This window comes from Pongo pygmaeus, chromosome 23 (genome assembly GCF_028885625.2).
Source record: "Pongo pygmaeus isolate AG05252 chromosome 23, NHGRI_mPonPyg2-v2.0_pri, whole genome shotgun sequence".
Classification (NCBI taxonomy): domain Eukaryota; kingdom Metazoa; phylum Chordata; class Mammalia; order Primates; family Hominidae; genus Pongo; species Pongo pygmaeus.
This window is the reverse complement of record NC_085931.1, coordinates 11,315,670-11,328,317: the sequence shown is the minus strand read 5'-3', so window position 1 is coordinate 11,328,317 and position 12,648 is coordinate 11,315,670.

Below are 12,648 nucleotides of genomic sequence, written 5' to 3'. Positions count from 1 at the left end.
ATTGCATTCGAGATTAAATTCAACATTCCATTCCTCATTCCATTCCGTTCCTTTCCGCATTCCATTCCAGACTCCATTTCATTACATTCCACATTCCATTCCATTCCACTCCACGTCCCATTCCACTTTCCATTCCATTCCATTGCATTCCACTTTCCATTCCATATTCCGTTCCACGTTCCATTCCATTGCAATCCAAGTTCCATTGTATGTTCCATTCCACATTCCATTCCACACTCAATTCCACATTCCATTCCGTTGTATTCCACATTCCATTCCACATTCCATTCCACATTCCATTCCACATTTCATTTCGTTCCATTGCACATTCCATTCCACATTCTATTCATTCCATCCCACATTGTCTTCCACAATCCATTCCACATTCCATTCCATTCCATTCTATAATCCATTTAACATGCCATTCCTTTCGATTCCACATTCCATTCCATTCCATTTCACATTCCATTCTCAATTTGATTCCACATTCCTTTCCATTCCATTTCACATTCCATTCCACATTCCATTCCACATTCCTTTCCACATTCCAATCCACATTCCATTTCGCATTCCATTCCACGTTTCATTCCATTCTGTTCCACTTTACATTCCATTCGATTAGACATTCGATTCCATTCCATTTACTTCCATTCCACTTTCCATATCATTCCCTTCCATTCCACAGTCCATTCCTTTACATTACACATTCCATTCCATTCCATTCCGCATTCCATTCCATTTCATTCCATTCTGTTCCACATTCCATTGCACATTAGATTCCCATCTATTACACATTCCATTAAATTCCATTCCACATTTCATTTCACTTTCATTCCAAGTTCCATTCCGTGTTCCATTCCACATTCAATTCAAAGTTCCATTCTACGTTCCATTCCATTCCAATCAATATTCCACTGCACATTCCATTCCATTCAATTCCATATTCCATACCATTAAATTCCATTCCATTCCAAATTGCATTCCATTCCACATACTATTCAACAGTCCATTCCATTCGATTCCACTGTCCATTCCATTCCATTCCACATTCCACAACATTCCATTCCACATTTCATTCCACATTCAATTCCATGTTGCATTTCACATTCCATTCCAAATTTCATTAAACTCCATTCCATTCTATATTCACTTCCATTCCATTCCAATTTATTCCTCATTCCATTCCATGTTCCATTCCATATCACTCCACATTCCCTTCCATTCCATTCCATTCCAATTTCCATTCCATTCCATTCCACATTCCATTCCGTATTCTATTCCATTCCATTCCACATTATTTCAATTCCATGCCACATTCCATTCCATTCCCTTCCACATTCCATTCCATTCTATTGCATTCCACATTCCTTTGCACATTCCACTCCATTCCATTCCACATTCCATTCCACATACCTTTCCCTTCCATTCCACATTGTATTCCATTCCATTCCACTTTCCATTCCAAATTACATTCCATTCCAGGCCACAATCCATTCCACATTCTTTTCCATTTGATTACACATTCAGTTTCATCCCATTCCACATTCAATTCCATTCAACATTCTATTCCACATTGCATCCCTTTCCATTCCACATTCTCTTCCATTCCATTTCCCATTCCATTACATTCTATTACACATTCCATTCCACATTCCATTCCATACCATTCCACATTCCATTCCACATTCAATTACATTCCATTGTACATTCCATTCCACATTCTATGTGAAATGTAATGGAAAGGAAAGTGGAATGGAATGTGGAATGGAATGGAATGGATTGTGGTTAGGAATGGAATGCAATGTGGAATGGAATGGAATGGAATGGAATGGAATGTGGAATGTATTGGAATTCAAGGTGGAATGGAATGGAATTGAACGTGGAAAGGAATGTGGAATGGAATGGCATCGAAAGTCAAATGGAATGGAGTGTGCAATGGAATGTGGAACGGAATGTGGAATAGAGTGTAGAATGGAATGGAATGGAATGTGCAATGGAAAGTGGAATGGAATGCAATGGATAGGGGAATGCAATGGATTTTGTAATGGAATGTAATGTGTAATGGAACCTGGAATGGAATGGAATGGAATGCCGAATGGAATGAAATAGAACGTGGAATGGAAGCTAATGGAATGTGGAATGTAATGGAATGGAATGCAATGTGGAATGGAACGGAATGAAATGTGGAATGGAATAGAATGCAATATGGAAAGGAATACATTGGAATGCGGAATGGAATGGAATGCGGAATTGAATGAAATTGAAAATGGAATGGAATGTGTAATGGAATGCAAGCAAAAGTGGAATGGAACGTCTAATGGAATGTGGAATCGAATGTGGAATGGAAAGTGGAACGGAATGGAAGGGAAAGTGGAATGGAATGGAACGGAAAGGAAAATGGAATGGAATGGAATGTGGAATGGAATGGAATTGAATGTGGAATGGAACGTCTAATGGATTGGAATGGAATGGAATGGTATTGAATGTGGAAAGGAATGCAATGGAATGTGGAATATAATGTGGAATGGAATGTGGATTTGAATGTGGAATGGAATGGAATGGAATGTGCAATTAAATGTGAAGTGGAATCGAATGGAATGTGGAATTCAATGGGAATGGTATGCAATGGAATGTGCAATGGAAAAGAATGGAATATGGAATGGAATGTGGAATGGAATGGAATGGAATTGAATAGAAGGTGGAATGGAATTGAATGGAATATGGAATGGAATGCACAATGAAATGCAAGGGAATGGAATGGGATGTGGAATGGAATGTGGAAAAGAATGGAATGGCATGGAATGGAACGTGGAATGGAGTGTGGAATGGAATAGAATGGAATGGAATGGAATGTGTAATTGAATTGAATGGAATGTGGAATGGAATGCGGAATGGAACGGAATGGAAAGGCATGGAAAGGGGAATGGAATAGAAAGTGGAATGGAATGCTGTTGAATGTGAAAGGGAATGTGGAATGGAATGGAATGGCATGGAATGGAGTGTGGAATGGAATGGAATGGAATGTGGAATGGAATTGAATGGAATGTGGAATTAAACGGGGAACGGAATGTGAAATGGATTGTTGAATGTAATCAAATGAAATGGATTGGAATGTCGAACGCAATGATAAGTAATGCGTACTGTAATGGAATGGAATGTGAAATGGAATGTGGAATGGAATGTGCAATGGAATGTGGAATGGAATTAAATGGAATTCAGAAAGTATTGGAATGGAATGGAAAGGAATTTGGAATGGAATGGATTTGAATGTGGAATGGAATATAACGGAATGTGGACTGGAATGGAATGGAATGGAATATGCAATGGAATCCGGAATGGAATGGAATGGAATGTGGAAAGGAATGACATGTATTGTGGAATAGAATGCAATGGAACTGTATGTGGAATTGAATGGTATCAAACGGAATGTGAAATGGAATTGAATGGAGTGCAATGGAATGTGGAATGTTATGGAATGGAATGGAATGCGATGGAATGGAGGATGGAGTGGAATGAAATAGAATGTGGAATGGAAAATCATATGGAATTGAATGCTTGCAATGTGGAATGAAATGCAATGGAATGAAATAGAATGGAATGGAATGGAAAGGAATGTGGAATGGAATACAACGTAAAGTGGAATGGAATTTGAAATGGAATAGAATGGAAAGTGGAATGGAATGTGGAATGGATTTGAATGTAAGTTGGAATGGAATGTGGAATGGAATGGAATGGAATGGAATCTAGAGTGGATTGGAATAGAATGGAATGTGGAATGGATTGGAATGGAATTTGGAATGGAATGGAATGGAATGGAATTTGAAATGGAATGGAATTGAATGTTCAAAGGAATGTGGAATGGAATGCAATGTGGAATGGAATGTGGAATACTAAAGTGGAATGGAATGTGGAATGGAATGGAAAGTAAAGTTCAATGGAAATGAATGGAAAGTGAAATGGAATGGAATGCAACATGGAATGGAATATGGAATGGAATGTTCAAAGAAATGTGGAATGGAGTGCAATGGAATGTGACATTGAATGTGGAATGGAATGGAATGGAATGGAATGGAATCTGGAATGGAATATAATGGAATGGAATTTGCAATGGAACTTGGAATGGAAAGTTATGGAACATGGAATGGAATGGAATGAAATGTGGAATAGAATGGAATGGAATGGAATGTGAAATGGAGTGGAATTGAATGTGGAATGAATTGGGATGGAATGTTGAATGGAACGTGGTATGGAATAGAATGGAAATTGAAATGGAATGGAATGCAGAATGGAATGGAAAGGACCGTCGAATACAATGTGGAATGAAATGGAATGGAATGTTGGATAGAATGTGTAATGGAACAGAATGGATTGTGGAATGGCATGGAATGGAATGTAACAGAGTGGAATGGCATGGAATGGAATGTGGAATGGAATGGAATGGAATGGAATAGAAAGGAATGTAGAATGAAATGGAATGGAATGTGGAAAGGAATTGAATGGAATGTTAAATGGAATGGAAAGGAATATGCAATGGAATGTGGAATGGAATGTAGAAAGGAATGTGGAATGGAAAGGAATGGAAAGTAGAATGGAATGTGGAATGGAATGGAATACAAAGTAGAATGGAATATGGAAAGGAATGGAATTGAATGTGGAAACGAATGGAATGGAAAGTGGAATGGAATGGGGAATGGAATGGAATGGAAAGTGGAATGGAATGGAATGGAATTTAATGAAATGTGTAAAGCAATGAGGAATGCAATGGAATGAAATTGTATGCAATGTGGTATAGAATGTGGAAAGGAATGTGGAATGGAACATGGAATTGAAAGTGGAATAAATCGGAAGGGAACGTGGAATGGAATTTGAAATGGAATGTAATGGAATGGAATGGAATTTGGAATGGAATCGAAAGGAACGGAATGTGGAATGGAATGCAATAGAAAGTATAATGGAATGTGCAATGGAATAGAATGGAATAAAGATTGGAATTCGGAATAGAATGGAATGGAATGTGGAATGAAAAGTAGAGTGGAATGTTGAATGGAATGTGGAATGGAAAGGAATGGAATGTACAATGGAATGTGGAATTCAATGGAATGGTATTTGGAATGGAAAGGAATGTAGAATTCAATGGAATGGAATTTGGAATGGAATGGAATGTAGAATGGAATGTGGAATAGAACGTCAAATGGAATGTGGAATGGAATGTGGAATGGAATGGAAAATAATGCCATGGAATGGGATGGAATGTGAAATGGAATGGAATGGAATGTGGAATGGAATGGAACGGAATGTGGATTGTAATGCAATGGAGTGGAATGGGGACTGCAATGGAAAGGAATGGAATGTGCAGTGTAATATGGAATTCAAAGGAATGGAATGGAATGTGGAATGGAATGTTGAATGGAAAGGAATGGAATGTAGAATGGAATATGGAATGGAATGGAATGGAATGTGGAATGGAATGGAATGGAATGTGGAATGGAAGGTAATGGAATTTGGAAGGCAATGTGGAATAGAATGAAATGAAATGTAGAATGGAATATGGAATGGAATGGAGTGAAATGTAGAATGGAATGTGTAATGGAATGGAATGGAATGTGGATAGGAAAAAAAAGGAATGTAAGATGGAATGGAACGTGGAATGGAACGTGGAATGTAATGAATTAGAAAGTGGAAAGCAATGGAGTGGAATGCGGAACGGAATGGAATGGAATGTGGAAGGGAACGTCTAATGGAATGGAATGGAATGTGGAATGGAATGTGGATTGAAATGGAATGGAATGTGGAATAGAATGTGAAATGGAATGGAATGGTTTGTGGAATGGCATGGAATGGAATGTAACAGAGTGGAATGGAATGGAATGTGGAATGGAATGGAATGGAATGGAAGAGAAAGGAATATAGAATGAAATGGAATGGAATGTGGAATGGAATTGAATGGAATGTTGAATGGAATGGAATGGAATATGCAATGGAATGTGGAATGGAATGGAATGGAATGTAGAAAGGAATGTGGAATGGAAAGGAATGGAAAGTAGAATGGAATGTGGAATGGAATGAAATAGAAATTAGAATGGAATATGGAATGGAATGGAATGGAAAGTGGAAAGGAATGGAATGGAAAGTGGAATGGAATGTGGAATGGAATGGAATGGAAAGTGGAATGGAATGTGGAATGGAATGGAATAGAATGGAATGGAATATACAATAGAATGTGGAATGGAAAGTGGAAGAGAATTGAATTTGGAATGGAATGGGATGGAATACGGAATGGAATGGGGAATGGAATGGAATGTGGATTGAAATGGAATGCAGAACGGAACGTGGAACGGAATGGAATGGAATTTGGAATGGAATGGAATGGATTGTGGAATGGAACGTTGAATGGAATGTGGAATAGAATGGAATGGAATGTGGAAAGAAATGTGGAATGTAATAGAAAGGAATGTGTGTTGTAATACGTATTTGAATGGAATGGAATGTGGAATGGACTTAGGAATGGAATGGAATGGAATGTGGAGTGGAATGTAGAATGGAAAGGAATGGAATTTCAAATGTAAACTTCAATTGAATGGAATGGAATGTGAAATGGTATGTGGAATGGAATTGAATGGAAACTAGAAAGGAATTTGGAATGAAATGGAAAGAAATTTGGAATGAAATGGAATGTAATGGAAAGAGGAAAGGAAAGAAATTGAATGGAATGCGGAATGGAACATGGAATGGAACGTGGAATATAAAGTGAAATGGAACTTGGAATGGAAATTGGAATGGAATGAAATGTGAAGTGGAATGGAATGGAATGAAATGTGAAACGGAATGGAAAGGAACGTGGAATGGAATGGAATGTGGACTGGAATGAAAATAAATGGAATTGAATGTGGGATGGAACGGAATTTAATGTGGAACGCAATGGAATGGAATGTGGAATGGAATGGAATGTGGACTGGAATACAATGGAGTGGAATGTGGACTGGAATGGTATGGAATGTGGAATGAAAAGGAATGGAATGTGGAATGAAATGTGGAATGTCATGCAATAGAACGCGGAATGGAATGGAATGGAATTTGTAATGGAATGGAAGGAAATTTGGAATGGAATGGAATGGAATGGAATGTGGAATGGAAGGGAAAGGGAAGTGGAATTTAATGGAATGGAAAGTGGAATGGACTGGAATGGAATGGAATGTGGACTGGAATGCAATGGAATGTAAAGGAATGTGGACAGGAATGCAATGGAAGGGAATGGAATATGGAAGGGAATGGAATATGGAATGGAATGTGGAAGGGAATGGAATGGTATGGAATATGGAATGGAATGAGGAATGGAATGGAATGGAACTTGGAATTTAATGGAATGGAAAGTGGAACAGAGTGGAATGGAATGGAATGTGTACTGGAATGAAATGGAAGGGAAAGGAATATGGAATGGAAAGTGGAATGGAGTAAATTGGAATGGAAGAGAATGCAATGTGCAAAGGAATGGAACGGAAAGTGGAATGTAATGGAATGGGATAGATAGGAATGGAAAGGAATGTGTTGGAATGTGGAATGGAATGGAGTTGAAAGTGGAAAGAAATGGAATTGCATGGAATGCAATGTGGAACGGAATGTGGAATGGAATGGAACGCAATGGAATGTGTCATGGAATGGAATGGAATGGAATGTGGAATGCAATGAAATGGAATGGAATGGAATGCGGAATGGAATGGAATGGCATGTGGAATGCAAAGTGGAATGGAATGTGGAATTGAATGGAATGGATTGGAATTTGAACTGGATTGGAATGGAATGGAATGGAATGTGCAATGGAATGGAGTGGAACGTGGAATGGAAAAGATTGAAATGTGGAATGGTACGTGGAATTGAATGGAGTGGAATGGAATGTAGAACGGAATGGAATGGCATACAATGTGTAATGGAATGTGTAATGGAATGTGTAATGGAATGTGGAATGGAATGTGGAATGGAACGTGGAATATAAAGTGGAATGCAACTTGGAATGGAAAGTGGAATGGAATGAAATGTGAAGTGGAATGGAATGGAATGAAATGTGAAATGGAATGGAAAGAAATGTGGAATGTAATGGAATAGAATGGAATATGGACTGGAATGAAATTAAATGGAATAGAATGTGGGATGGAATGGAATTTAATGTGGAACGCAATGGAATGGAATGTGGAATGGAATGGAATGTAGACTGGAATGGAATGGAATGGAATGTGGACTGGAATGTAATGGAATGTGGAATGAAAAGGAATGGAATGCGGAATGAAATGTGGAATGTCATGCAATAGAACGTGGAATGGAATGGAATGGAATTTGTAATGGAATGGAAGGAAATTTGGAATGGAACAGAATGGAATGGAATGTGGAACGGAACAGAAAGGGATGTGGAATTTAATGGAATGGAAATTGGAATGGAAATTGTAATGGACTGGAATGGAATGGAATGTGGACTGGAATGCAATGGAATGGAATGGAATGTGGACAGGAATGCAATGAAATGCAGTGGAATATGGAATGAAATGTGGAAGGGAAAGGAATGGTATGCAATATGGAATGGAATGTGGAATGGAATGGAATGGAATTTGGAATTTAATGGAATGGAAAGTGGAAGAGAGTGGAATGGAATGGAATGTGTACTGGAATGAAATGGAAGGGAATGGAAAATGGAATGGAAAGTGAAATGGAGTAAATTGGAATGGAAGAGAATGGAATGTGCAATGGAATGGAACGGAAAATGGAATGTAATGGAATGGGATAGATTGGAATGGAATGCAATGTGCTGGAATGTGGAATGGAATGGAGTTGAAAGTGGAAAGGAATGGAATGGAATATGGAATGCAACGGAATGTAATGTCGAATGGAATGGAATGGAATGTAGACTGGCATGGAATGAAATTGAATGGAATGTGCAATGGAAAGGAATGGAAAGTGGAATTGCATGGAATGCAATGTGGAATGGAACGTGGAATGGAATGGAACACAATGGAATGTGTTATGGAATGGACTGGAATGGAATGTGGAATGCAATGAAATGGAATGGAATGGAATGCGGAAAGGAATGGAACGGCATGTGGAATGCAAAGTGGAATGGAATGTGGAATTGAATGGAATGGATTGGAATATGGACTGGAATGGAATGGAATGTAATGGAATGGAATGTAATGGAATGTGCAATGGAATGGAGTGGAACGTGGAATGGAAAGGATTGAAATGTGGAATGGGACGTGGAATTGAATGGAGTGGAATGGAATGTAGAACGGAATGGAATGGCATGCAATGTGTAATGGAATGTGTAATGGAATGTGGAATGGAATGTGGAATGGAATGTGGAATGGAATGGAATGGGATGTGGAATAGAATGGAATGGGATGTGGAATGGAATGGAATTTAATGAAATGTCTAAAGCAATGAGGAATGCAATGGAATGAAATTGTATGTAATGTGGTATAGAATGTGGAAAGGAACGTGGAATGGAACGTGGAACAGAAAGTGGAATGAATCGGGAGGGAACGTGGAATGGAATTTGAAATGGAATGTAATGGAATGGAATGGAATTTGGAATGGAATCGAAATGAATGGAATGTGAAATGGAATGCAATGGAAAGTATAATGGAATGTGCAATGGAATAGAACGGAATAAAGATTGGAATTCGGAATAGAATGGAATGGAATTTGGAACGATAAGTGGAGTGAAATGTTGAATGGAATGTGGAATGGAAAGGAATGGAATGTGGAATGGAATGTGGAATTCAATGGAATGGAATTTGGAATGGAATGGAATGTAGAATGGAATGTGGAATAGAACGACAAATGGAACGTGGAATGGAATGTGGAATGGAATGGAATAAAATGCCATGGAATGGAATGGAAAGTGAAATGGAATGGAATGGAATGTGGAATGGAATGTGCAATGGAATGGAATGTGGAATGGAATGTGGAATGGAAAGGAATGGAATGTGGAATGGAATGTGGAATGGAATGGAAAGGAATGTGGAATGGAATGGAATGGAATGTGGAATGGAATGGAATGGAATCTGAAATGGAATGTGGAATGGAATGTAATGGAATGTGGAAGGCAATGTGGAATGGAATGAAATGAAATGTGGAATGGAATATGGAATGGAATGGAGTGAAATGTAGAATGGAATGTGTAATGGAATGGAATGGAATGTGGATAGGAAAAAAAGGAATGGAAGATGGAATGGAACGTGGAATGGAACGCGGAATGTAATGAAGTGGAAAGTGGAAAGCAATGGAGTGGAATGCGGAATGGAATGGAATGGAAGGTGGAAGGGAACGTGGAATGGAATGGAATGGAATGAGGAATGGAATGTGGAATGAAATGGAATGGAACAGAATGTAGAATCGAATGAGGAATGCAATGGAATGGAATATAGAATTCACTGTGAAATTGAATGGAATGGAATGTGGAAAGGGATGTGGAATGGAATGTGGAATGGAATGTTGGATGGAATGCGATGTGGGATGGAATGCGATTTGGAATGGAATGGAATGGAAAGGAATGTGGAATGGAATGGAATGGAATGGAATCTGGAATGCAAAGTGGAATGGAAAGTGGAATGGAATGGAATGGAATGTGGAATAGTGTGAGGAAAGGAACGTGGAATGGAACGTGGAATGGAACGAAATGTATCGTGGAATGGACTCTGGAATAGAGTAGAATGGAATGTCAAATGGAAAGGATTGGAAAGTGGAATGAAATGTGGAATGGATTGTGCATTGGAATGGAACTGAATTTAATGTGGAATGGAATGTGGAATGGAATGGAATGGAACGTGGAATGGAATGAAATGGAAAGGAATGGAAACAGTAATGAAATGGAATGGAATTGAACGTGGAATGGAATGGAAGGGAACGTGGAATGGAATGGAATAGAATATGGAATGGAATGTTGAATGGATCGTGGAATGGAACGAAATGCAATGTGCAATAGAATGGAACAGAATGTGGAATGGAATGGAAAGGAATGTGCAATGGAATGTCGAATGGAACGTGGAATGGAATGGAATGGAAAGTGGAATGGAATGGAATGGAATTTGGAATGCAATGGAGAGGAATGTGAAATGGAATGTGGAATGGAATTGAGTGGAGTGTTGAATGGAATGCAACGGAATATGGAATCGCATGGAATGCAATTTGGAATGGAATGTGGGATGGAATGGAATGGAATGTGGAATGGAATGGATTGGAACGTGGAGTGGAAAGTAAAGGAGGGTGTAAAGAAATGGAAAGTAACGTGGAAAGGAATGGAATGGATAGGAATGGAATGGAATGGAAGGTGGAATGGAATGGAATGTGGAATGGCATGGAATGAAATGTGGAATGCAATGTGGAATGATTTGGAATTGAATGAGGAGTGGAATGTGGAATGGAATGGAATGGAACGTGGAATGGTATGTGGAATGGAATGTGGAATGGAACGTCGAATGGAATGTGGAATGGAATTTGGAATGGAATCGAATTGAATGTGGAATGGAAAGGAATGGAATCTGGAATGGAATGCGCAGTAGAATGGAATAGAATGTGGAATGGAGTGAAATGGAAAGTGGAATGGATTGGAATTGTCAGGAATATGGAATGGAATGGAATTGAATGCAGAATGGAATGCAGTGGAACCTGGAATGGAATGGAACGGAATGTGGAATGGAAAGTGGAATGATGTGGAATGGAAAGTGGAATGGAACGGAATGGAATGTGGAATGGAAAGGAATGGAATGTGGAATGGAATGTCGAATGGAATGGAATGGAAAGTGGAATGGAATGTGGAATGGAATGGAATGGAATGTGGAATGGAATGAGGAAAGGAATGGAATGGAATGTGGAATGGAAAGGAATGGAATCTGGAATGGAATGGATTGGAAAGTGGAAACGAAAGGAAACGAGTGTGGAATGAAATGGAAAGGAACGTGGAATGGAATGGAATGGATTGGAATAGAATGGAAAGGAAAGTGGAATGGAATGGTATGTGGAATGGAATGGAATGGAATGTGGAATGGAAAGGAATGGAATGTTGAATGGAATGGAATTCAATGAGGAATCAAATGGAACATGAAATGTAACGGAATGTGCAATGGAATGGAATGGAATGTGTAATGGAGTGGAACCGAATGTGGAATGGAATGGAATGTGGAAGGGAAAGTGGAATGGAATGGAATGTGGAATGGAATGTGTAATGAAACGGAATCGAATGGAATGTAGAATCGATTGAGGAATACAATGGAATATAAGATAAAATTGAATTTGGAATGGAATGGAATGGAATTTGGAATGGTACGTGGAATGGAATGTGGGATAGAATGGAATGTGGAATTGAATGGAATGGAATGGAATGTGGAATGGAATGGAATGGAACGGAATGTGGAAAGGAAAGTGGAATGGAAAGTAGAATGAAATGGAATAGAATGTGGTATCGAAGGTGGTATGGGACGTGGAATGGAACGTGGAATGGAATATGGAATAGAGTGGAATGGAATGTTGAATAGAATGAGGAATGGAACGTTTAATTGAATGGAATGGAAAATGGAACAGGACGTGGAATGGAACGTGGAAAGGAACGTGGAATGGATCGTGGTATGGAATGGAATGGAACGTGGAATGGACTGGAACGTGTAA